The sequence below is a fragment of the Pseudonaja textilis genome, chromosome 4, assembly GCF_049901715.1.
Source record: "Pseudonaja textilis isolate UNSWEBS1 chromosome 4, rPseTex1.2, whole genome shotgun sequence".
NCBI classification, from domain to species: domain Eukaryota; kingdom Metazoa; phylum Chordata; class Lepidosauria; order Squamata; family Elapidae; genus Pseudonaja; species Pseudonaja textilis.
The window spans coordinates 59,819,059-59,844,750 of record NC_141993.1 but is presented as its reverse complement, the minus strand read 5'-3'; the positions used below and the strand labels follow the sequence as shown (position 1 = coordinate 59,844,750).

The following is a 25,692-nucleotide window of genomic DNA, read 5'->3' as shown; positions in this document are numbered from 1 at the left end:
GATAGATAAATACATGGAAAGAGGGAGGGAGGGAGGGAGAGAGAAAAAAGGAGCGGACATAAACCCTGGCTTCAGAAGACTTTGAAGCAACACAGCAATCTAGGGCTGGCCTACAAGGGATCTCAGAGGTCATCTAGTCCAGCCCCCTGCTCCAGCAGGAGATCCTTACAGAATTAAAGAATAGCAGGGTTTGAAGGGTGTGTGTGTGTGTATGTATGTGGCTGTGTGTGGCTGTCAAAACTCCAAAAACAGGCCAAGTAGCTCTGTGGAGGTCAGTCGTAAATTAGAATACTTGCTAAGCAACTGGCCATTAAGTGAGGACCTGGTCATTAAGTGAGGACCACTTACATTTGGTTTGCCAGTCACATGGCCACCTGCCCAGGCCTTGCCTGTGCTCTCCAGGGCTCCCCAAGCCTTGGAAACTGGCAAAAAACACTTGCTAAGCAACTAGCCATTAAGCAAGGATCTGGTCATTAAGCGAGGACCACTTACATTTGGTTTGCCAATCACATGGCCACGCCCACCCCAGTCACATGACCATCTAGCCACGCCAGTCAGAAAGCCACTCCCACCCCAGGCACATGACCACCAATCCACACCCTCAAATTAGGCCACACCCACAGAACCAGTTGTTAAGAAATTTGAATCCCACCCCTGGATACATTGTTATTTCTAGCAATCCCAATGGACTTTTCTGATCCCAGAACAATGATTTATTAATTTATTTATAAATAAAAGATGGGACATACGATGAAAAGAGAATTGGTTGTAAACAAAGATGTTGTGGAGCAGCGGAGATATGAGGCTGAGCCAGAGCGTTCGTTTAAAAAAGGCTTTATTCAGGTGAATAAAGGGTTGCCGCGTCTGCCAGGCTAACTCGGCAGATCAGCTGGCGGCAACAGCTGATGCCGTTTGACAGCTCCTTTTATAGCCGGCTGTCAAACGGCATCAGCCAATGGGAGCGGTCGGCGCTCCCGCTCGAACTGCGGACCTGGTTGGGAACTCCAGCCAGTTCTATAGACAGAACAAAAGAGGAGAACAAAAAAATACTAACATTGTTTATACTTATGATAGTTGAAAATCATTAAATGAAAAGGGTGAACTCAAAGCAAGAATTAGATGAACAAGGGATAAACATGAATTGGTATTCATATGTGCAAATACACTGCTCAAAGAAATAAAGGGAACACACAAATAAGACATCCTGGATCTGAATGAATGAAATATTCTTATTAAATACTTTGTTCATTACATGGTTGAATGTGCTGACAACAAAATCACACAAAAATTATCAATGGAAATCAAATTTAGCAACCCACAGAGGTCTGGATTTGGAGTTACACTCAAAATTAAAGTGGAAAATAACACTACAGGCTGATCCACCTTTAATGTAATGTCCTTAAAACAAGTCCAAATGAGGCTCAGTAGTGTGTGTGGCCTCCACGTGCCTGTATGACCTCCCTACAACGCCTGGGCATGCTCCTGATAAGGTGGCAGATGGTCTCCTGAGGGATCTCCTCCCACACCTGGACTAAAGCATCCCCCAAATTCTGGACAGTCTGTGGTGCAATGTGGCGTTGGTGGCTGGAGCGAGACATGATGTCCCAGATGTGCTCAATTGGATTCAGGTCTGGGGAATGGGTGTGCCAGTCCATAGCATCAATGCCTTCTTCTTGCAGGAACTGCCGACACAATCCAGCCACATGAATTCTAGCGTTGTCGTGCATTAGGAGGAACCCAGGTCCAACCGCACCAGCATATGGTCTCACAAAGGGTCTGACGATCTCATCTCGGTACCTAATGGCAGTCAGGCTACCTCTGGCAAGCACATGGAGGGCTGTGTGGCCCCCTAAAGAAATGCCACCCCACACCATTACTGACCCACTGCCAAACAGGTTATGCTGGAGGATGTTGCAGGCACCAGAATGTTCTCCATGGAGTCTCCAGACCCTGTCACGTCTGTCACATGTACTCAGAGTGAACCTGCTTTCATCTGTGAAGAGCACAGGGTGCCAGTGGCAAATTTGCCAAACTTGGTGTTCTCTGGCAAATGCCAAACATCCTTCACGATGTTGGGCTATAAGCACAATCCCCACGTGTGGATGTCGGGCCCTCATATCACCCTCATGGAGTCTGTTTCTGACCGTTTGAGCAGCCACATGCACATTTGTGGCCCACTGGAGGTCATTTTGCAGGGCTCTGGCAGTGCTCCTCCTGTCCCTCCTTGCACAAAGGCAGAGGTAACGGTCCTGATGCTGGGTTGTTGCCCTCCACGTCTCCTGATGTACTGGCCTGTCTCCTGGTAGTGCCTCCACGCTCTGGACACTACGCTGACAGACACAGCAAACCTTGCCACAGCTCGCATTGATATGCCATCCTGGATGAGCTGTACTACCTGAGCCACTTGTGTGGGTTGTGTGTGACTCTGACTCTGTCTCATGCTACCACTAGAGTGAAAGCACCACCAGCATTCAAAGTGACCAAACCATCAGCCAGAAAGCATAGGAACTGAGAAGTGGTCTGTGGTCGCCACCTGCAGAACCACTCCTTTATTGGGGATGTCTTGCGAACTGCGTATGCTTTCCACCTGTTGTCTATTCCATTTGCACAACAGCATGTGAAATTGATTGTCAATCAAGTGTTGCTACCTAAGTGGACAGTTTGATTTCACAGAAGTTTGATTGACTTGGAGTTACATTGTATTGTTTAAGTGTTCACTTTATTTTTTTGAGCAGTGTACATTCTAGATATAAAGATAGTAAGACAGAAGGGTTTCACAAAGAACTTACTGAATTAGATAAAATCCTAACAGGTACTGAGGAGAGGATGATTAAAAAATTATATGGTTATTTACTAGCAGTGAAATTAGAAGAAGAACAAGTAAAAGAAACAATGATTGCTTGGGGGGAATTTTGGATATAGGATAGATCTAGAAAAAGGGCAGAAATTATGGACTAGAAACTATAAGTTAACAATGTTAATAGCATATAAAGAGAAGTATAAGATGTTTTACAGGTAGCATTTATCCCAGCAAGAATAGCAAAGATATTTAAGGATAAATTGGCGAAATGTTGGAAATGTCATCAGATACCTGGATCATATTACCATATGTGCGGGACATGTGTGGAAGCTAAAAGATATTGGACTAAAATACACACATGGCTGGAAAAAATGTCAAAATAGCATATAGATTTAAAACCAGACATTGTTATTGGGAATTTTACCTGAAGGTTACAATAGAGAACTGACATACTTGATTATTAATGTTTTAACTGCAGCTAGAATTGTATTTGCTCAAAATTGGAAAAATGAGAAAATTCCGATAAAGAAGGAGGTGATTAGAAAATAATTGAATGTGCAGAAATGAGTAGATTAACATTAGCAATTAGAGAGCAAGAAGAAAAAAAGTATTTTAAGATGTGGGATTTAATTTAGCAATGGTTAGATACAAAAGTAGGAAATTGAAGTATATACAATAGTAATGATATGTTACAATTGATTATTTTGGAATGAATTATAAGATGAATTAAAATTGTAATAATTGAGATTTGCTCTAAAGGATAATGGGTTTTGAAATTAAAGTCTAATGATGATGTAATAATAATATAAAATGACATGGAAAGTTGATTAATGCAATATGAATGTAAATCTAAGAGGAAAAGACCATAGATATTGTGCACAAGAAATATGTACCAACTGGCACACTGTAAAATTGAAAGAACATTTGTTTGTTTATGTTTGTTGTTAAAAATAAAAAACTTTTTGGAAAAAAAAAGAAAATAATTTTTTGTACTTTTCTTTATCCTTTACTATATTTTTTCTTTTGTTTATTTTTTGTGCTTTTTATTCTTTCTACTTCCTTTCTTTTAGTTTCTATTAGCTTTTACTATTGCAATTACACAATTTAATAAAATGATTTTTTAAAATGATGAATTACCTGGATCACCAAATGGTCTAATTATGCACATTTTGTAACAGAGCAGAAACTTCTACACAATAAAATTACATACTAGTGTGTTTCTACAAAATCAGATGCATGCATGAGACAAAATTTCAAAAATAATTTATATTGTAATGGTTTCCAGAGTTTTGGAATAGATGACTACACGTTTTAGTAAATAAGTAAACAAATATCTGAATAAAAAATAAACTAATGGTACTGAAAAATTGTACCATGAAATAATAAGTATTTATTGGAAAGATGGAACTTTTGGTGATCTAAGCCCACTTGGGTTAATTGTGTAGCAAATGAGGATATTCATTTACCAAAGGGCAAATTCATGAGATTACTTCCTGCTATTTTATTTTTCTAGTTTATCTTATTTTTCTGGGAAGAGCAATATCATTTCAATCAATGCACTGGGCTATTACTATATACCATTTAATTTTATTAAAGTGCTGAAGATTAGCACTTCGCTCTGCACCATACCAGATTTTTAATTAGAAAATACAAGTTCTTCAAACATAAAAATCTTGGATGGAGCAGAAAGGTATTACTAAGCCTAATGCTTACAATCATAATTTCTATCCAATTGTTTCTGGTGCTGTAATTTTATATTCTCAGTATGTGTAATATATGTAGTTTTCAAAAAAAAAAGATTAAATGTTTATTGGCTTACACTACTTTAATTCCTAAAGAAGGAAGCATTTTCTCCACACACACACCCCAAATAACTTATTTAGTGCAAGATTTTGAAAATATTTTTCTATAATACTTTTCAAGATTTCGATATCTCTACTAATTTTAGCTTAATTGATTAATTTGCAAATCCAGATATGTACTCATAGAGATTGTCTTTCAATTCCCCCCTTTCTCCCTGTTATGTCCCTGGAACTTGCCAAAGTCCCCACCCAGGTCCGTTCATGCTGCGGGGGCGTTTGCTGCCCCTCATTGGCTGGCCTCCCTCGACAGCCGGCTATAAAAGCCAGCTGCAGGGTCCGGCCAGCCGCTGATCGTTGTGAGCCTGCTCCAGGCAGGGCTAACACGTTCAGTCCTTTATTGATCCAATAAAGTCTTGTTGCACCCAAGCCCTGGTCTAGCCTCTCATTGCTCAACTACAACACTGGCGACGAGGATGGGATGGCTACCAGAGGCAATTCGCAACAGCTGAAATCACTAAAAAACCGCTGAGCCGCAGCCGCGCCGCCGGAGAGCTCGGTCAGCAAGAGCGAAAGTAATAGCGTCTGTAGCCGCTTGTTAGCAAGCTACAGAGGAAAGTGAAGCGCTGTGAGCCGCAGCCGCTCAGCACAAAAAGAGCGCGAAATTCAAACGGCTGTCGTTTGGATTTCTAGCCGGAATACAGCGCGGTGCTGTTATTCCGAGCTACTGACACTCACGCAGGCGCGATATTCAAAGCGCTATCAGAGGCGGCAAGCCAGCACCGCCTACGCTCTCCAGGAGCGCGAATTTCAAAATGCTGCCAACAGCCGTTGCAGCTTAGCCCCAATTGTATCCCAGAGAGAGAGCAGAGAGGTCTATGAAGCCTCTCCAGAGCTGTAGTCACTAGCCTGACAAGAACACAAGTGCCATTTGTTGTCCCAGAGAGATTTCTCAACAGCATATCACGCAGGAGTCCTCATCATGAACTCCAACCCAGCCTTCCCACCGTTCAAGCCGGAAGAAGAAAAATGGGAGTCATACAAGAATCGTTTTAACCACTAGATCGACGCTATCGGTCTAGCTGATGCTGGGGAGCACAGAAAAAGGTCATTCTTCCTCAGTTATTGCGGGGCCATCGTTTTTGATACCGCCACAGCGCTCGTCGCTCCACGTGAGTTAAAGAATGTTCCCTGGGCAGAATTGCTAGAGATTCTCACCAACCATTACTCCCCCAGACCCTCACAAATCGCGAGGCGTTTCACCTTCCGGATGAGGAAGCAAGCAGAAAAGGAAACCGTCAATCAATATATGGCCGCCTTGAGGACTGCAGCCCTCCACTGCGGGTTTGGGAACTATCTTGATGACATGCTCCTCGGCCAGCTCGTCTGCGGGGTCAAAGACCTTCACCTCCAGAGGTGACTACTCGCCAGGAAAGACCTCAACCTATCCCAGGCCATCGAGGAAGCCTTGGCAGCAGAGCTGGCAACCCAGTCCGCCACTGAAATTCAAGGTCCCATCCCCAAACAAAGCTGCGCCACCGTTCATTCAGAAGAGGTAGTCAACGAAGACGACCCTAACGATCAAACAGACATCCACCGCCTCACCCATGCCAAACAACCACAGGCAGGAGCCAGGCTAGAAACCAACAGCGCACCCAAACACATCATCCTGTGCCTATCCTGTGGCGGACCTCACTCGAGAGCTATGTGCAAATTCAAGGGTGCCATCTGTAACCATTGCCACAAAAAAGGCCACATCGCTAGAGTCTGCCAGGCCGCGCACAACTCAGCACAAAAGGTTCCTTCCTTTTCCCATTCTGGGCCTCAAAGGCAAGTACTCAATTGTCACACTTGCTACCATGCTAACCACACCTGTCACTCTATTAGTAAAATAACACTTTCCGTTCTATTAGAAGGTAAACTTTGTCGTATGGAGGTTGACACGGGGTCAGCGCTCTCAATCATCTCTTGGAGCACCCTCAAGAAAATCCAGCCCAGACTATCCAGAAACCAGCTCCAGAAGTGCCAGATCTCCTTGAGGGATTACCAGGAAAAGACATTCCAGTGCTCGGCAAAGGCAAGTTCCTTGTTAATTTTAAAGCTTTTTAAAGGCCACCTGCCTCTAGTGGTAGTTAACGGCAACCTCCCCAGTCTTCTGGGGCTTGATTGGTTCCCCTACCTCGGCCTAGGGTTAACAGGAGTCCATGCTGTCTCAGCTTCTGACACTGATTCCTTATTCACTGACTACTCAGACGTATTCAGCAATGAGTTAGGGTGTTATAATGGTACCCCATCTCATTTGCAGTTGACCCCAAGCGGTTCCAGTCCGGCTGAAACCTCGTAGAGTCCCATTCGCCATTCGGCCTAAACTGGACGCAGAGCTGGATAAATTATTAAAGCAAGGGGTCATTGAGCCGACAGACTTCGCCAAATGGGAGACGCCAATTGTCACACCCTTAAAAAAATGGCAGCCTGAGAATTTGTTCAGATTACAAAACAACAATCAACCGCTTTCTACAAGTTAGCGCGTACCCAGTCCCGGTCATTCAACATTTATTGCATACCTTTGAGCCTGGCAACATTTTTGCCAAATTGGACATGTCACAAGCATATCAGCAGTTCCCGTTGACAACCAAACGGCCGAACTGCAGACCATTGTGACCCACAGGGTGCCTTCCGGTGCAAGCGTCTCCAGTTTGGCGTAAGTGTTGCCCGGGCATTTTCCAATCCCTCATGGAGCGTATACTACAGGGCCTCCCTGGCGTAGTACCCTACTTCGACGACATATTGGTCTCGGCCAGGGACAGACCCCAACTCTTCCAGAAAGTCAGAGCAGTGTTAGACAGGTTCAGTCAGCATGGCCTCAAATTAAAAAAGGAAAAATGTGCCATTGCCACTAGACAGGTGGACTTTCTGGGCTATAGAATTGACGCCTCAGGCATCCACCCCCTAGAGTCCAAGGTCAAGGCAATTCATGAGGCACCCACGCCAACCACTAAAGCCGAGCTACAAGCCTTTTTGGGATTATTGAACTTTTATGCATCATTTCTACCTCACAAAGCATCAGTAGCAGAGCCTCTACATAGGCTCTTAGATAAAAAAGCACCTTGGCACTGGGGACACAAGGAAGACACCGCTTTTCGCGCAGTCAAATCACTGCTCACATCTGACGCGGTCCTTATTCAATTTGACCCACACCTTCCACTGGTACTAGCCGCGGATGCTTCCCCTTTTGGGATTGGCGCCGTATTAAGCCATAGACTACCCAACGGCTCTGAGGCACCGATTGCCTTCTTTTCCAGAACGCTCTCAGCAACAGAGCGTAACTATAGTCAGATCGACAAGGAGGCTTTAGCCGCAGTGGCCGCAGTTAAGAAATTTCATGAATTCCTGTTTGGCCACAACTTGGAGCTAATCACGGACCACAAGCCTCTCCTGGGTCTTCTTTCCGGGGACAAGCAGACTCCCCAAGTGTTGTCTCCCAGAATGACGAGGTGGACTTTGTTCCTGGCGGCTTATTCGTACAAGCTCATCCACCGCCCAGGAAAAACGTTAAGTCACGCAGACGCCCTCAGCCGCTGCCCCTGCCAGCTCCAGCAGAAGACCCGGCCCGGTCCACGCCATCTTCAACGTCACCGAGCTCGACCTCCCTGTCACCGCTCTCGACATCGCCACAAAATCCAAGACGGACAAAACCATCGCCCAGGTACTGGACTGGGTGAGGAGGGGGTGGCCGGGCTCTAACCTCGCAGCCGAATTCACGCCTTTTAAGACCCGTCAACAGGAACTGTCTAGCATACAGGGCTGTCTGTTGTGGGGCACCCGGGTTGTTATTCCGGCCTCACTTCGCACACCAGTCTTAGAGGCACTACACGAGGGCCACCCGGGCATCGTCCGGATGAAGGCGTTGGCACGGAGCTACGTCTGGTGGCCTGGCCTGGACGACGACATCGTCAAGTGGGTAAGCTCATGCCAACCCTGCCAGGAATCCAGACCATCCCCTCCAGTCACCACCCCCCACAAAGTGGGAGAGCGCCAACGCGCCTTGGTCAAGGCTACACATTGACTTAGCGGGTCCGATACACGGCAAGACCTTCTTGGTGGTCGTAGATTCATACTCAAAATGGATCGATGTGGCCCAACTATCCACAACCACCACGCTAGCAGTTACCAAGGCTCTAACTCGCCTATTCGTAACACACGGGTTACCAGATACCATTGTTTCGGATAACGGCCCCCAGTTTGCCTCAACAGAATTTAGTCGTTTTGCCACAAATCTTGGCATCCGACATATCTTCATGGCTCCCTTCCATCCTGCCAGCAACGGATTGGCAGAGCGAGCCATTAGATCCACAAAAGAAGCGTTAGCCAGATTCAGCAAAGAAGATTGGCATCACAGACTCTCCCGTTTCTTGCTGAGCCAACACTCGACCCCTTGCATGGTCACCAACAAATCCCCTGCAGAACTTCTAATGGGTAGACGCCTAAGAACTGTGTTGGATAGGCTCCACCCTCACTATTGCCCTGACTCCCCTCTTGCTTCAATGATGGGGGTCAGAGATTTTGTCTTGCAGGAACATGTATTTGCAAGGAACTATGCCGGAGACCCGCTGTGGATTCCAGGAGTGATAGTAGCCATCACCGGCCCCCGGTCGTACCGAGTCCAGCTGGAAGACGGCCGCATCTGGAGAAGACACCTGGATCAGCTAAGGAAGCGACAGGGTACCTTCGCCAGTGTCGGATCGTGGGCTCAGGTCGACCCCCAGGTGCCACACCAAGTTCCCATCGAAGACCATGCCAGAGCCTCTGCACCACCTCCACCCGGACCAGGGGAGTTGGCAGTAGACCGGGACTGCCCGTTGGGTCCGCCACCGGCACCAGCAGACGGGGCCACAACATCGCCAACCAGAAGCACCACACCGGTGCCAGTGCAAACCCTGGAGCGAGGCTGCACCCCATCACCAACCCTACTGGGTTCCGTGAACTCTGAGACACTTGGTAACTCACTGGAGTTACGACGCTCGGGGCGCCAGCACAGACCGCCCGCTTATTTAAGTGACTATGCGTGTTCGCATCTGGGGGGAAGGGGTGTTATGTCCCTGGAACTTGCCAAAGTCCCCACCCAGGTCCGTTCATGCTGCGGGGGCGTTTGCTGCCCCTCATTGGCTGGCCTCCCTCGACAGCCGGCTATAAAAGCCAGCTGCAGGGTCCGGCCAGCCGCTGATCGTTGTGAGCCTGCTCCAGGCAGGGCTAACACGTTCAGTCCTTTATTGATCCAATAAAGTCTTGTTGCACCCAAGCCCTGGTCTAGCCTCTCATTGCTCAACTACAACACTCCCCACTCTCCCAAATACAAGAAGGGGATACAATGTTGTCTAGTCTGTTTGACTGCATACACAAAACACAAACCTTATTCTTTAAGAAATTCTATGCAGCTGAAATTGTGGGCATAAAATGTTATTAATTATTGTCTTCATTTGACTTCTGAGTTACCAATATCATTACAACTTTTGCCCCATTTCTGGAAAGTTCTTTCCCTGCTATAATGTTCTTTCTCGTCTTAACATTTGTTTTGTAAAGAAAACCCAATTTCTTCTATGAAATGTGGTCTCATATAGTTTTATTATCTAGCTGTAATTGTTACCTGATAACTCTCATCACTAGAACATTTGCAGGCAATGTAATTAATTGATTTATGTGGGATGTTAATTTGATTTAACTGTTTGAAGTAAAAGAGCCAAATATTATGTCATTTTTATATTGCTTACAGTCAGACCAAACTCATTAAATGTCTAGGAATATATTGCTTATAGAAAACAGATTGAAATTGACTCTTAAAAGTCTTCCAAGTACTGTTTATCATTTTCTATGGGAAAAGGGTTATCTGCTATCTGAAACAATTATCCTGGACCTTTAAATGTATGAGATCATATCAAAACTTGAAAAAACAGTTGAGAAAAGTTGAGAAAAGAAAAAAAATTATGGAATAGTCCATATTCTAGGTTCTTTAAAAGATAGTTTTAAATCTTGGAAAAATTGCATGTCAAGACAAAAAGTTTCATTTTTGAAATGTTTAATCATGTTTTAAAATGAATATATTTACTTGAGTCCTCCTCCCCACAAGCTAATGCACTTGGCATTTAACTGCATTTACCATCAGTCATTCTTGAAAGGCCTAAAATCTAGAACTCTCATATACGGGTGAAACTCAAAAAATTAGAATATCGTGCAAAAGTTCATTTATTTCAGTAATGCAACTTAAAAGGTGAACCTAATATATGAGATAGACACATTACATGCAAAGCAAGATAGTTCAAGCCATGATTTGTCATAATTGAGATGATTATGGCTTACAGCTCATGAAAACCCCAAATCCACAATCTCAGAAAAATAGAATATTACATACAATCAATAAAACAAGGATTGTACATAGAACAATATTGGACCTCTGAAAAGTATAAGCATGCATGTACTCAATACTTGGTTTGGGCCCCTTTTGCAGCAATTACTGCCTCAATGTGGCATGGCATGGAAACTATCAGCCTGTGGCACTGCTGAGGTGTTATGGAAGACCAGGATGCTTCAATAGCGGCCTTCAGCTCTTCTGCATTGTTCGGTCTCATGTCTCTCATCTTTCTCTTGGCAGTGCCCCATAGAGTCTCTATGGGTTTCAGGTCAGGCGAGTTTGCTGGCCAATCAAGCACAGTAATCCCATGGTCATTGAACCAGGTTTTGGTGCTTTTGGCAGTGTGGGCAGGTGCCAAGTCCTGCTGGAAAATGAAGTTAGCATCCCCATAAAGCTCGTTTGCAGAAGGAAGCATGAAGTGCTCCAAAATCTCTGGTAGATGGCTGCGTTGACCCTGGACTTAATGAAGCACAGTGGACCAACACAAGCAGATGACATGGCTCTCCAAATCAACACAGACTGTGGAAACTTCACACTGGACTTCAAGTATCTTGCAGTGTGTGCCTCTCCATTCTTCCTCCAGACTCTGGGTCCTGGGTTTACTTACCAAAACATGTTTGTTTTCTGTTTGTTCTCTTTGATCACAATATTTGAGTCTTCTGCCAATAAACCTAGTCTTCCCTCCCACACAAAGACTTGCTAGAACTAAACTATAAAGCAAAGTACAGTAAATACTTTGTCAGCTTTTCTTCCTTTGAGCTTGGAATAAATAAGCCAATTGATTTTCTTAACAGCAAATGTTGTAATTCATTCCAATTGCATTAAAAGTTGGATTCATTCACTTTGTTTTTTAAAAAGAAACTTCCCAAAGAAATCAGGCCCACAAATTATCCCAGTTATTAATATATGGCACAAAACTGCTTTTAGCTTCTCATTTATTGAACAAATCTGTTAGACATCTTTAAATATGTTCCCTAATATTACTTTAGGTAGCTGCGCTCCTCAGATAATGCCAAAAATCGTACATCATATAGAAATAAATTATATGTGCCCTGTTCCCACATCACTACCCTATCCTAAGACCAATTGTTGTGTTTTAGGTACCTGAATTTACATGGACTCTGAAAAAATCTAAGCTGGCATGATCAAAATTGTGATGGATCTATATGGCAAACTAACTTCACCCAGAAGTGTGTACCCAAATAACAGAACCACCAATTTTGACATTGAGTATGAATATGAGTATGAATATGAAATTGAATTTGTGTCTGTATGGAGAAGTGATAACCCAGGACCATGCTATTCTCAAAAAAAAAAAAAAAGAAATTTTACTTGTATTATGTTTTGTGAAAACCCAAATAAAATTTTTATAAAAAAAATAAAGATAATTATGTTGGAGGCTTGTATATGCTTCAGGAAATATTTGGAGGAATTATACAAGTTGATAGAGGTGGCATGACTACAACTTCCCCTATGTAAGAGCTTAAAGAGATCCCATAATGTTCCTGCTCAGACAGGTAGGCATAGTAAGACCTGTGAAGTAATATGTATTTGACCCAGGGACACCGGAGTTAAATAGTTGAACCATTATAAAATTACAGAAATTTATATATAAGTTCTGGACTAATGGGAAGTTTGAGAAAGAAACTCAAAATAACTTTCCTTGACTGTTTTATGTGTATGTTGAAGTCAAAGATGACAGGTTTTCAATTTCTGTTAACTACATTAAAGTCCATTTCAAAACTGTTAGTAACTTCTGTTTCTTGACCCTGTCTTCTGAAGAGCCTACCTTTTATGCTGAGTTACAACCCACTAGTACTTAATTTTATATGATGTGGAGACTATCTTTATGAGAGATCATATCATATGTAAACAATAGGAATGCCAATTTAGTTGGGTGACATGTGTGTGTGAGTAGTCCTCGTAATATTCTTGTGCCAGAGTCAACTTGCAAATCTTTGTGTCTTAAATCATCTCCTTTAAAGGATCCCTATCAGATATCAGGTTACTCCAGGACATACATTGTTCCTTCTGCTTTCTCTATAAAGCAGGACTACAGGATATACAAACCTTCTTCAATCTTCTTATCTTTAATGAAAACAGATGCTGCTCTTGTGAAGCCTGTTTTTGCATTTGTGAAGGCAGATGGACTAAAGAGGTAATGTATATTCATGTTTTAGTTTTCTTCTATAGTAGACAAAATCAAACAATAGACTACTTACCTGCAGGGGGTTTGAGCATGTGTATATATATATATATAGTATATATGACATTAGGTGGAGAATAGCATTTGGAGGATACTTTTTAACTTGAACATTGGTTTTATAATGTGGAAAGTTGAAGGATTATTTTATAAGAGGATTTTAAAAGTTAAGTGCATATCATAAGTGAAAACAGCAATGAAATAATCAATGCCACTTATAAGTGACAATTTGAAGTTAGGATTTGTTTTTAAGAAGATTCCTAGTTTACTTGGCAGCAGCATGCCACAAAATCTTATTTGTAATATGACATGAAGTGTTTGGGCTTCCAGATTTGATTAGCTTCCTCTGCCAAAAAGCCAGATGAAGAGCATGGTCGATAGTTCTGCTTTGAAAATATAGTGGTATGGTATAGTCTATTCTTATTCTCTTCAAGATGAAGTCCAAGGAATGTTTCTGAACTAGAATATGTCAGCAAAACAGAATGATAGAATAGAATAGAATAGAATAGAATAGAATAGAATAGAATAGAATAGAATAGAATAGAATAGAATAGAATTCTTTATTGGGCAAGTGTGATTGGACACACAAGGAATTTGTCTTTGGTGCATATGATCTCAGTGTACATAAAGGAAAAAATACATTCCCAAGAGTCATAAGATACAACACTCAGTGATAGTAATAGGTTACTAATAAGTAATCAAATCATACTAGGAAACAAATAAAACAATATAAGTTGTAAAGATACAAGCAATACAGTTATTGTCATAAGTGGGAAGAGATAGGTACTAGGAAAGATGAGAGGAATAATAGTAATACAGTCTTAGTAAATAACTTGACAGTGTTGTGGGACTTAGTTTATTTTTATTTTATTTATTTGTCAAGCAAGTATTAGATAACAGGTATAAGTATAAACATGGTTATGAATTCATGAAATGGATATGAATAAAAAGAAACATTAGGACAGGGATGGTAGGCACATTGGTGCGCTTATGCACACCCCCTACAGATCTCTTAGGAAAGGGGTGAGGTTAATAGTAGACACTCTAAGGTTAAAGTTTATGGGGTTTGGGGAAGAAACCACAAAGTCAGTAGAGTATTCCAGACATTGACCACTCTATTGCTGAAGTCATATTTCCTGCAATCAAGTTTGGTGCGGTTTACCTTGAGTTTGTATCTATTGTGTGCTCTTGTATTGTTGTGGTTGAAGCTGAAGTATTCATTGATGGGTGGGACATTGCAATAGATAATTTTATGTACTACACTCAGATCGGACCGAAGGTGGCATAGTTCTAGGTTGTCTAGGTCTAAAATTTCAAGTCTGGTGGCATAAGGTATTCTGCTACGAGTAGAGGAGTAGAGAACTCTTCTTGTGAAATATTTCTGGAATTTCTCAACTGTATTAATATCAGATATGTAGTCCAGACCGATGAGCTGTATTCACGTATTGGTCTAGCAAATGTTTTGTATGCTCTAGTGCAATATTACTGGAGAAAAAGCTTACGCAGGTTAACAACTCTTAATGCCTTTTTGGCTATGTAGTTACAGTGGGCTCTAGCACTTAGATCATTAGAGATGAGTATTCCAAGGTCCTTGACATAGTGGGAGTCATCAACAAGGTCTTGACTATTCAGCTTGTATTTTATTTTCTGATTTATTTTGCCAATATGTAAGACATAGCATTTGTTTGTTTGCAACTTCAAATCTTGTTATTTAGCAGAGTGATGCCATTCGGGAAAAAACTGTCCTTGTGTCTAGTTCCCTATAGTGTTGTTTTGGGGGCAGAAGTTGAAACAATTTATGTCCAGGATGTGAGGGGTCTACAGATATTTTCACAGCCGTCTTTTTGACTCATGTGTATTACAGGTCCTCAATGGAAGGCAGGTTGGTAGCAACTATTTTTTTTCTACCGTTCTAATTATCCATTGAAGTCTGTGTCTGTCTTGTTTGGTTGCAGATTTCCAAAAGGAAGAATAAAAGTTCTTTTAGGTGATTCCAAGAAGAATTTAACTTTTTTATTAAGTTAAGGTCTCCTATTTCTAATCAGTTGAATTCTATTTCCACTTTAGGCTCAAAGCCAGCTGGGTGACCTTGGGCCAGTCATTCTCTGTCCACCCTAGAAAATAAACAATGGCAAACCACTTCTAAAATATTATCAAAAAAATTTAGACTTGTTCAGATAGTCACCAGGAATTAACACTGACTCTAAAGTTGCTTTTTCCAAAAGGCAAATGGACCTTCTTATTTTCTTGGATGAGAAGTGAAATGTTTTCAAAGAAAAAAAACACAAGAAAGTCCAGTTGTCTTTTGGAAAAAGCACCTTTGGGACAACCATGATCTGGATGATTGAGAATCTCCATACCTATTGAATCTAAAGCATCAAAGGGAGAGAAAAAAGAGATGTTATAGAGCACTGAATCCTGTCCAAACTTTTGCACTTGTCATATTATTTTTTTTTATCTAAAAAGAACTGTACATAAGTATTAATTGTACATCTGAATTTGGAGAAAGGCAAATGTATCAATTTCTGTTCACAAGTGGTCTACCGAAAATACAATTTGATAGGGACGCCTAAATTTTGTGTTTAACTTTGTATGTAACTACAGTGGAACCTCGGGTTACAACCATAATCGATTCCAGGACTACAGTTGCAACCTGATATGGTCGTGACTAGAAGCATAACTGACTGCGCATATGCATAGACAAAAATTTGTGCAGTCTGCACATGTTCAGAAGGGGATATCAGTGCAGAAAGGGAATCTGCCAAGGCCGAGTTTGTTCCCACCTGGTTCTTGAATCATGACCCAATTCAAAAATGAGGTGGATTTTTTGGTTGGAACCCCAATTTGGTCATAAACAGAAGCATTTGTAACCCGAGGTTCCACTGTATTAAAGTTTTGAACAGCATTTTATGTGAAATTCTTGTATGTGCAGCTATGGGGGAAAAAACTAGAGATTACAAAATGGAATGATGTGTTTTAAACACTAAGAAAGTTTTAAAGTTGGTTATGAAAAGATTGAGCAAGTTTATCGATGGGTAATCTAAAACAAATAGGTCCGCTGACATTATCCTATGAAATATTGTCTTCTTGGATTGGAAGACTATACTTTTTTCCCCCCACAAATCATGTTTCAGATGTATGTTATCAGAATTCCAAAGACAAGGGTTTCATTCATGGATAGAATGGCTTACTTAGTTAGCCCACATGTATTGTTTATTTTTCACTTTTGTTTACCATCTGTCCTAGCGAGAACTGATGGCTGCCGTCTGATGACTGCCTCCCTGATGTGTATCATTGATTAGGTGCTCCTGTATTCTTTTTATGGAAAAGGATCTTCACACACAACAAAAGACAATGGGGAATCTTTGTGTTGTACACACGCTCAAATCCCTAATGTTTCTTTATATATTCATCCTGACTCGCAGTCTTTTTGTGTTCCTGGACCCCAGATGGTTGTCTGGAGCTACATAGGTTTTTGTATTCAAACTGTGTAAGAAATTATTCCCTATTTCGGGGAATTTATACTAATTGGCCACTTATAGGATTAAAAACTAGATAGGCAAATTGCCTCAGACATTTCTATTTGTTGAAATCTTGACAGAGTGACTAGGTGAAAATATTATGTCAAAGGCTTGTTAAATACAATTCATTACATTGAATATAATTTAATACAATATTACATTAAATCCCCTTAATAAAATATATGAACAAAATATTTGAAACATGGCAATATTTCATGAAATACAGACCAGCATGCAAAACTGAACAAACTAATCAGCCATGTTGTGCTATTTCAAATATATATGAATATGGATGTGTATGTTTTCTTTGTATATTTTTAATTGGAAACACATTTGCAAGAAACAAATTTCACAAGAGCTCATGGACTCAATGAATACAAGTCAAATATTTTAAATCTTGTATCTGACTTTCAAATATAAATGGAAGCTGTGGATTAAGTTAGAAATTCATGAAAAAAATTGTAGAAAAGAAAACCAGAGAGCATGCTCTTTCATATAATTTGATATTAACAGTTAGATTTAGTCTAGTGAACAATAAAATGTCTAGATACCACTAAATTAGAGTACAAAATGTAAGGATGATTGCTGTTACTCTAAATTTGAGTATGCTTAATTTATATAAAAGTGCAGTGCACATTTTCAAATGAGTTATTATATTCAGCTTAATGGCAAGATTTGTATGAAGCTTTCAAATTGTTATGGAGTCTTATGCGCAATTCTCGACTATTGAAAAGAGAGAAAACATTTAGTTTTTGAGCCTATTAGAAGCCTTCATTCCACCAGATATTTTTCTTGTCTTAATTTTATAGCTAATATTATTTTATAGCATTTTATGGATGTTACTGAATGTATTGACTTTAAATCAGGGGTCCTCAGCCCCTAGTCTGTGGACTGGTACTGGTCTGTGGCAAGCAAGTGAATCTTCCTCTGTGCGTGCAAAACTATCCTGCCCTACCCCAAAACTGGTCTCTGATTTCAAAAAGTTTGGGCTGCTGCTTTAAATAATCTATTTTAAAGCTATTTTGAATATTGAAATATTAAAAGTACTGTTATTATTAAACAGTATATTGCAATTTAAGTTTTATACTTTACTTGAATTTTACAAAATTAAAGATTAAATAACTAAGTAAACGTATAACATGAAATATAATGGACAATGCCTTCATTTGGTTTTAGCTATTATGAACTGTGAATGTCAGGATATAGAGTGTTTAATTGTTACTAACACAAATGTTGCTTATGTAGTGCAGAACATTATGCTTCATGAAATAAATATATTTTAATGAAGGAATAAAGGCTGCGGTATATTTCAAATGCTAATGAAAGAATTACTATATCTGGTATTTATGGACCAGCGAGCATGATGGAGAGATAATTGTTATAAAGGAAAACTTAGAAAAGGGTATTTAATAGTCATCCCATTTTCTAAACGTGTGTGGTTTTATCTTGACAAAGCAATTACTACTTCAGAGATGTGTGAAATCTACATCCATATCCAATTATTCTAATGTGTTCTGTGTATGTTGAGCTATGATTATGGATGGTTCAGGAAACAGTAATAGTGTAGTAAGAACACTTACAGGAGGTAGTAATCTGATCATATTTTGTCTAAGTTTATATTATAATATTGAATATGAATGCATACATTTGTATATATCTGTCCATGCTTATGATGTGTTTGAGATTTTTATAGATAGGATAGATCATAGAAAGATAGTTTATAGAAATAATATGATATAACTTTAGAGAAAGAGAGAGAGAAAAATATATTTGTACTTGTAACTGCTATGAAAAATATTTGAAGCTACTTCTTTATATCTTTTTTCTATTTTCAACTTTTATCTTTAACTTCTTTGTTTTGTTATACTATTTATTTATTTATGTCTTTACTTTTTAGTTTACATTGGTTTTAATCTCTCCATTTAAAAGTTTTAATACGTAGAAAAAAATTAGAAAAGTCCTTTGAAAAATACCTTAACATCAAATTGGTAATTGTATATGAAACACTTTAACTGTTTATATTATTATATTGTTCTAGTCAGGCTATCTCTATTAAAAGAAAAGAATTTAATTAAAAATATTCTACTGATCTCCTGTCAGAAAAAGTATGATTTTTTAAAAGCTATCTAATTAGAAAAAGACAGGAGAAAACTTATTTAAACATTTATGCATAGGAGTTTCTCTGTGATCTATATCAGAATACCAAAGCAAGGTGAAATAAAGATCAAAAAATTATAAATGAAATTTACATTTCTTTTAGGAATAAAAATCTGAAACAGGCATCTTTACAGGCCTACCTAAAATAAAAACCAGAAGTTTAAAAGTATGTAACATATCCACAATTAAACATATTTTATATCTATTTTTTCCAAAACATTGAAATTTTATTTTTTGTAAAATGAAAGAACTTTTAAATATTCATTCAACTATATTAAAATGTGAAGACATGTTTATTATTAATTATTATTAATTATTATTTCATAATAATTGGATAATTGTGATTAAATATTTATAGCAATAGCACTTAGACTTATATACTGCTTCACAGAGCTTTACAGCCCTCTCTAAGTGGTTTTCAGAATCAGCATATTGTCCTCACCATTCTGGGTCCTCATTTTACTGGCCTCGGAAGGATTGAAGTAAACCTTAACTGGTGAGAATTGAACTGCCTAACTGCTGGCAGTTGGCAGTCAGCAGGATTATCCTGCAATACTGCATTCTAACCACTGCGCTACCACGGCTTTTATCTGTGCATTTTAAAAATATTTCCTTTCACTCAGTACCATTTATTGTCCATTGCATTGCCAACAACAATCTTTTTCTGGATAGCAATTCCAGAAACATCGGTCATTGTTTTAAAAGACCCAGTGGTTAATACCTGCAACTTGATATAGGAAATACAAAAGTCTGTAAGAGACCAAATAGTCCCTTACAGTGAAGGTTCACTTTAAACTGGGCCTGAAATGAACAGAAAACAATGCCAAGTTGCAAAATTGATATAACCAAGCAGCCAGTCAGCTGCAAACATTCTGATGGTTGAATTTTGTAGTACTTCAAGTTTCCAGAATGTCTTTAAGGGGTAGATCGACTTACACATTATATCAGTCTTGTCTGCAGTTGCAATTGGCAATAAAAAACACTCCTCACTACTAAAATCAGCAAATTCCTGTAGTCATGAATTCCGGAAATGACAGCGCTTTCCTTTTTCTCTGTACTTCTGGGCAGCAGAGGAACTGATAATAACACTGTTGAATTGCATATTAATCACTATTGTATATAGTTTATTACTTTCTAGCATCACAAATGTACCTCTGAAACTCAGCTCTCCAGATATTAATGCTTTATTCAGCGGTCTCAAAGATGCAACTAAGATTTTGCAGACAAAAATTAAACATAGGAAATCTGCCTCATAAAATGAGCACATATAGTATATAAATCTATGTTGTGAGGTTATTCTGTGCTTTTTCTGCACTTTTGTGTAGACATTCTCAAAAAAGGCTTGAAATGTCTGGCACCTGATATATAATAACATAATGACATTTTTTGGCCTGGAAATGCTGTTTCCTACCTCACTAAGTTCATTTCTTACAATCACATAAGAACAAGGCTGGAAAACATTATGGGAAAAATCAAATTTAAAGAATTGAAATTATGAAGTTGAGATCCTATTTTAAAGGTAATTATGCAAGCATATTAATATACTACATGTGCTGAAGTATAACAAGTTCTTTCTGAAAGTATAAACCATCATCCATTATGAAGTAACAGAGAACAGATGACAGTTGTTTTTAACATGTTGAGAATATATTTCAGTGAATGTTTTTGCCATTTTTTGTAGATAATGATGCGCTATTTTGAGACTCAGATGAGGGATTCTCAATATTTACTTTTTTAAATTAGCAGGCCTTAATATAGGAACTAAATAGTGTTTCCAAATAAAATGTACTTGAAAAAAGTCACATTTATAAGCATCTGTTAATATCTACTAATAATGTAGTGATATGATACCAAATCTTTCTCACCTCTAGCTAAGGAGATCATCTAGCTTGGGTGAAGATTTCACCTCTGTAGCCTGAGGAAGGGATGAAACTACTTTTGCACTTACTTTCTCCCTTATAGCAAGAGGAAGTATTGCAATAGCTCCTGCACTCATATACAAAGAAAACCGAGAAAAATAAAAGGCAGATAGGTATGAATAGGAAGATTGCAAATTAAAACTATAGTGAGCACTCATCGACATATAAGAGTGCCATTGATAAGAAGGGCAAAGTCAATCAACCATCTGTTCCATCCAAGGCAGGAAGCATCCACAACCACTACTACTTTAAAAACACTCATGGAAACTTTCCATTTTATCAGCAACTATATACATTAGAAAGGTGACACAGATCCAGAGGCCTCAGTGAACCGAATCATGATAAAATCTGTATGGTCAGATGCTAGCAATGCGCTATAACAATAAAAAATGCTACAACTGCTGGACTTAAAGGTCCAGCTTTAACAGCTTAAGGACATAAAGGTCCAGCAAATTTCCTTAAGGGGCAGGTCTGGTCTATGCCTAGTTGGGACACTGACTGAGATTACTAAGAACACTACCTTGAGTCAGGCAGTGGTTTTCACTACTGGTGCCACAGTGCTTAGAATGCAGTATTGCAGGCTGTCTGCTCATAGCCAGGTGTTCAATCCTAACCGGCTAAAAGTTGATTCAGCATTCCATCCTTTGGAAGTAGGTAAAATGAGATTGTTGAGGGCAATATACTAACTGTATAAGCTGCTCACAGACTGCAGTAAAGCACTATGGGGAGGTGCATATAATTCTAAGTCCTATTGCTATTGCTTGAATCTAGAAGAAATATTGGATACAAGAAGAGTAAATTGTTGCTTTTGGTTTGTTTATATTTTCAGATTAAAGAGTCTGTTGGTTTGTCATAGAATCTACTTGTTCTACCTTTTAAGAAAATAACATTTTAGTAAGATATTGTAGTTTAAAAAGAGTACCACAGGTGGATTCTTCCTGATTTTTCAGTATAGTAGATAATTAGATTGGCCTCCATCAAAAAAAACTATGCAAGATTTATGTGAAATGCACACTGAATGATGCTACATCTTTCCATTAGGAGTTCTTTTAAACTGTGATATTTTCCCAGTTATGTTACAAGTAAATAACAGATAATCAAAGTTGGAAGGGACCTTATAGGTCATGTAGTCCAACCCTCTGCCCAAGCGGGAGACCCTACACCATTTCTAACAAATGGCAGCCCATTCTCTTCTTGAAAGTCTCCGAGGGCAAGCTGTTCCAGATAAAGAGCATTTTCCTACTCATACATACGAGTGGTTACCCCAAATATTCTGGGGCATTAAATAAAAAGCTTCCTTGGTTTTGGAAATTTTTAATATACCTCTTACAACCGCTGACCTCCTTGAAAAATGAAATAAGGATGAAAGTCCATTTAACTATTGTGGCTTCTCATATATTTTAAAGCATCCAAGTTTCTTTTAAACAGTTCTTAAGAATTTTTCAAAGGATTGACTTTGAAGCTACCTTTTATACCTGCTGCAGTTTTTAAATTCACTTGAGGAGAAACATTACCAAAGACCGACACAGAAATAAAAATATCTTCAAAAGTAATGGAAGTGAGAGAGTTGGAAGAGTTAATTCAAAATGGATGAAAGGCCTTTTAGAAAACTCTAATATTGACTATTTCAGATCTAAAAATGTTAATAGTGATAGAATAGACTTACAGCTTCTCAATACTAAAATAGAACTGTCAATTCATGAACCATCCAAAAACATTTAAATAAAATAAGACTTTGTTCTTAAAATATTTTCTGATGGATCAATAGATGGATATTATATATTAATATTTAAAATCATTTCAAGAATCAGTTGATCAATTGCGGTAAATCAAAAGGCTGAAACAACCCAATTATTTGGAAAAGTTACAGTAGCAGCAACTTTGGTACCACCACTTTTTTTTAAAGATCAAGAAAGTAAGATTTATCAGTGGTTTTAAATCATGATTGCATTATAGCAAGGTGTAGGCCACTTCAAACCAGTTGCTGGAGGGCATGAATCTTAGACTGATGAAGATTTTAGCTGTTAAGTATTCTTAACAAGGAAGGTGTTTGTTCAGTTAAAAAAAGTTATATTTTAGTTGGAATGGTGCATACACTGATAAAATGTGGGAACTTAAAGAGAACTATTACTTCATAGAAAGACGTTTAAACTGCCAAAACACAAATAGGCTTCAAATGTAAGCAAATTTATTGGTTGAACTCTCATTTTCTGCAAGAGATTTAGAGTTGCTTTTTTTTTTTTAAAGGAGGGTGGTATGGTAGCATTTGTTGGAACAAAGCTATCCGCATAACAATTGATTCAAAACTAAAAAACCAGGATGCTTGAATAGGACAATTCCAAAAAAGAGGTAGCATCTTATGGAAGCCAAAACAGCGCATACTTTTTTATTCTCGGAAATTCGAGAAATTCTCAAAATCACAGACATCAAGGAACTTCTTTCTTGATTGTGAAACACCATTTATTCACAAGGGGTTAAATATTGCAGCTCCCTCCTGTGTAAAGTCTGGCAAAGAAGTGTGTACACAGACAGGAAATGCAATCTGGGCCACCGTGAGGCCAGTTCTCCTGCCCTTCTGCAGTCTCCCAAGGGACTCTCACTTCGTGTTTGGGTGGGCATTCGCGCACGCTCCCTCGTTCTCTTGCGGGCGGGCTCTCCCCCATCTTCCCTTAGTGTGTAGGCTAAGTGGCGATGCGAGGAATGGAGTGGGGGTGGGGGGGAGAGAAGGGGCGTCACCATCTGTTGTTAATTCTCCGGTCATTGGATTAGTAGCCCTCGGTGATGAGATCAGCAAGATCAGCTTTCAGGATGGGGTGCTGGACTGGCTTTAGCTGCAGGCTCTTCCCATCTGGGCTGTCTGTGTCATAAAAGGGGAGAGCAAGAAAGGGGCGGGGGAGAGGCTGGGCAGAGAGAAAGAGAGAGAGAGAGAGAAGAAAGCCGAGGCATAAAAGCTGGAGGAATCTTTGAAGAAACAACGGCGAGGCAGCCGGGGCGGCAAAGGGCAGCCTGCCCAGAGGCCACTTTTCCTTCTGCCGAGAGTTTACAGCGGGGAGTTTCCTGTCGGTGCGGCTCGCCTCGATTGTCTGCTGCAAACGCGTGGACCACGCGAAGTCCAGAAACCGGCGCCGGGCCGGGAGTGGAGGGAAGCGGGCGGGCTATTTCTGCCGAGTTTTGGTGCCAGCTCCCTCACTTCCCATCACCCCACCGTGGTGTGGTTCCTCCCGGGCACTGAGCTTCAACTTTTCGGAGTTTTTGTCTCCGGAGCGGGAATAGCCTATCAAAGGCAACAGTTGGGTAAGCAATAACGGGGTGTGGACGTTTTTTCACTGTTGAAGGGAAATTCAACAGGGAAAGTCTTGTAAACGTTGCTGACTCTGCTGCTGACTCTGCTTTCGAGTGGCTTGTCTTTCTCTCTGGATTTTTATGTATACGTTAAAAAAGAACGAGGTGCTATAAATCCAAGAGACGCGGGATTGACGGCGAGATGCTTCATTGTTTGTATGGTAAGTGTCTGGAAAAAGTGACGGCTAATCGGGAATGGTTTACTCAGCTGGCTATAGGACGTCAACATTTCATTGTGTCTCGAAAAAAATAATGTTGAAGCAAAACAGTGCTTAGCTTGGTGATTAAACAGCTGTTGCTAAAAATGAAACTATGTATAGAACTTCACCGGTTCTTTGTAGATGCAGATTTAAAGTCTGGCTAAGCTTGGCTTGTTTGTATGAGGAATAAGTGGCTGATCTATCGGAGAACAAATGAGCATGTGGTAGGTTACATGCAGTGTCTGAAACCATTTTGCCAGGATGTTATAAATGGAACGGAGACGAGTTTAATTTACCAGGCTGACTTGTTCTAAGAGATGCAAGAATAATTTCCTGTGATCAAAGCTTCCTTAATGAAACACTGTGACAGTAGTGGTCTGCATGTGCTGAGCCTTGTGAAAAGTAATGTATATTCTACAATAAGCATCACATGTTTGTGCTAAAGATGCTTCCCAGAACTGCTGATTTCTTCCCAATACTCCTGCAAAGGTACTGAATTTTTAAGTACAGATAACTCTTTATAAAAAAAAAAGGGGGGGAGGGTATGAATTTTATATGCACCAAAAGTTATGTGACCAAAGGTTATCAATTATTGCTTTAGTCATAGCTTTGCTTAAAGTGATTAGGCTAATTAACTTTGTCCTTTCCTAGTCTCTCCTTTCAACAGTACTCCTTGTCCTGTCCTGGGTGATAGAAACTATTCCATTGTGAAATCATTCATTCAAAGAATGTGTTTGTAGACTTGGGAAGAGGCAACCATGTCTTTCAGCTTCTGGCAGTTTAACCTTTGTTTGGTGAAGATATCTTGTTGCATTGTGGATGCTGAATGGCCCTGTCTCTATTGAGATTTTTATTTAATTTACAAATAGAGGAATGGAATTGTGTATTAGGGACAAGTATATATAGGTGCCAGCATCTATAACTGTAGAGGTAGTGTGGATGAAGAGAGCTGCCTATGATCTCAAATTCAAGAATGGAAGCCATTCTTCTATTTGTGCCTTGTTATTTGACCCAGCACAACCCCTCTGCTCAATTTCATCACTTGCACTTAGGAGAAAAGTAATACTTTCCTTTCTGGCAAGGGCACTGGAGCTTAATTTATTAATGCATCCGAGACACTCTGACTTTCTCAAGACACTGCTGAGGAACAGAGTATGCACTGGAAGCTGTGAAATGAAACACCACATTTCTAAAGTAACTCTTTGTGGGAAACCATAGATTAGACTGAGAGTCCACTATTTAAGGCAGCAGTCCTATTGAATCTCATGATTTTGTCATTTTAACAAGCAATGACCCTACCAGGAATTATTTCTATAAAACGGTAAAGAAAGGATATCTTTTATAT

The 25,692-nt window shown here is 39.8% G+C and overlaps 1 protein-coding gene across 5 annotated transcripts in view; it reads left to right on the top strand.

The window, feature by feature from the left end:
* The window catches only part of SPSB4 (splA/ryanodine receptor domain and SOCS box containing 4), a 191,212-nt gene that overhangs the window by 96,619 nt on the left and 68,901 nt on the right, over window positions 1-25,692 (top strand). For 2 of the 5 annotated variants that reach the window (XM_026701122.2, XM_087933190.1), the window contains exon 1: window positions 23,332-24,308. The exons of 1 other annotated variant lie outside the window; for it this stretch is intronic. The gene's annotated coding sequence lies outside the window, so the exon portion shown is untranslated. Of the gene's footprint in view, window positions 1-23,327; window positions 24,309-25,692 lie in introns of those variants that run through there. 2 more of the 5 variants (XM_087933191.1, XM_087933192.1) reach the window with 2 other exon arrangements.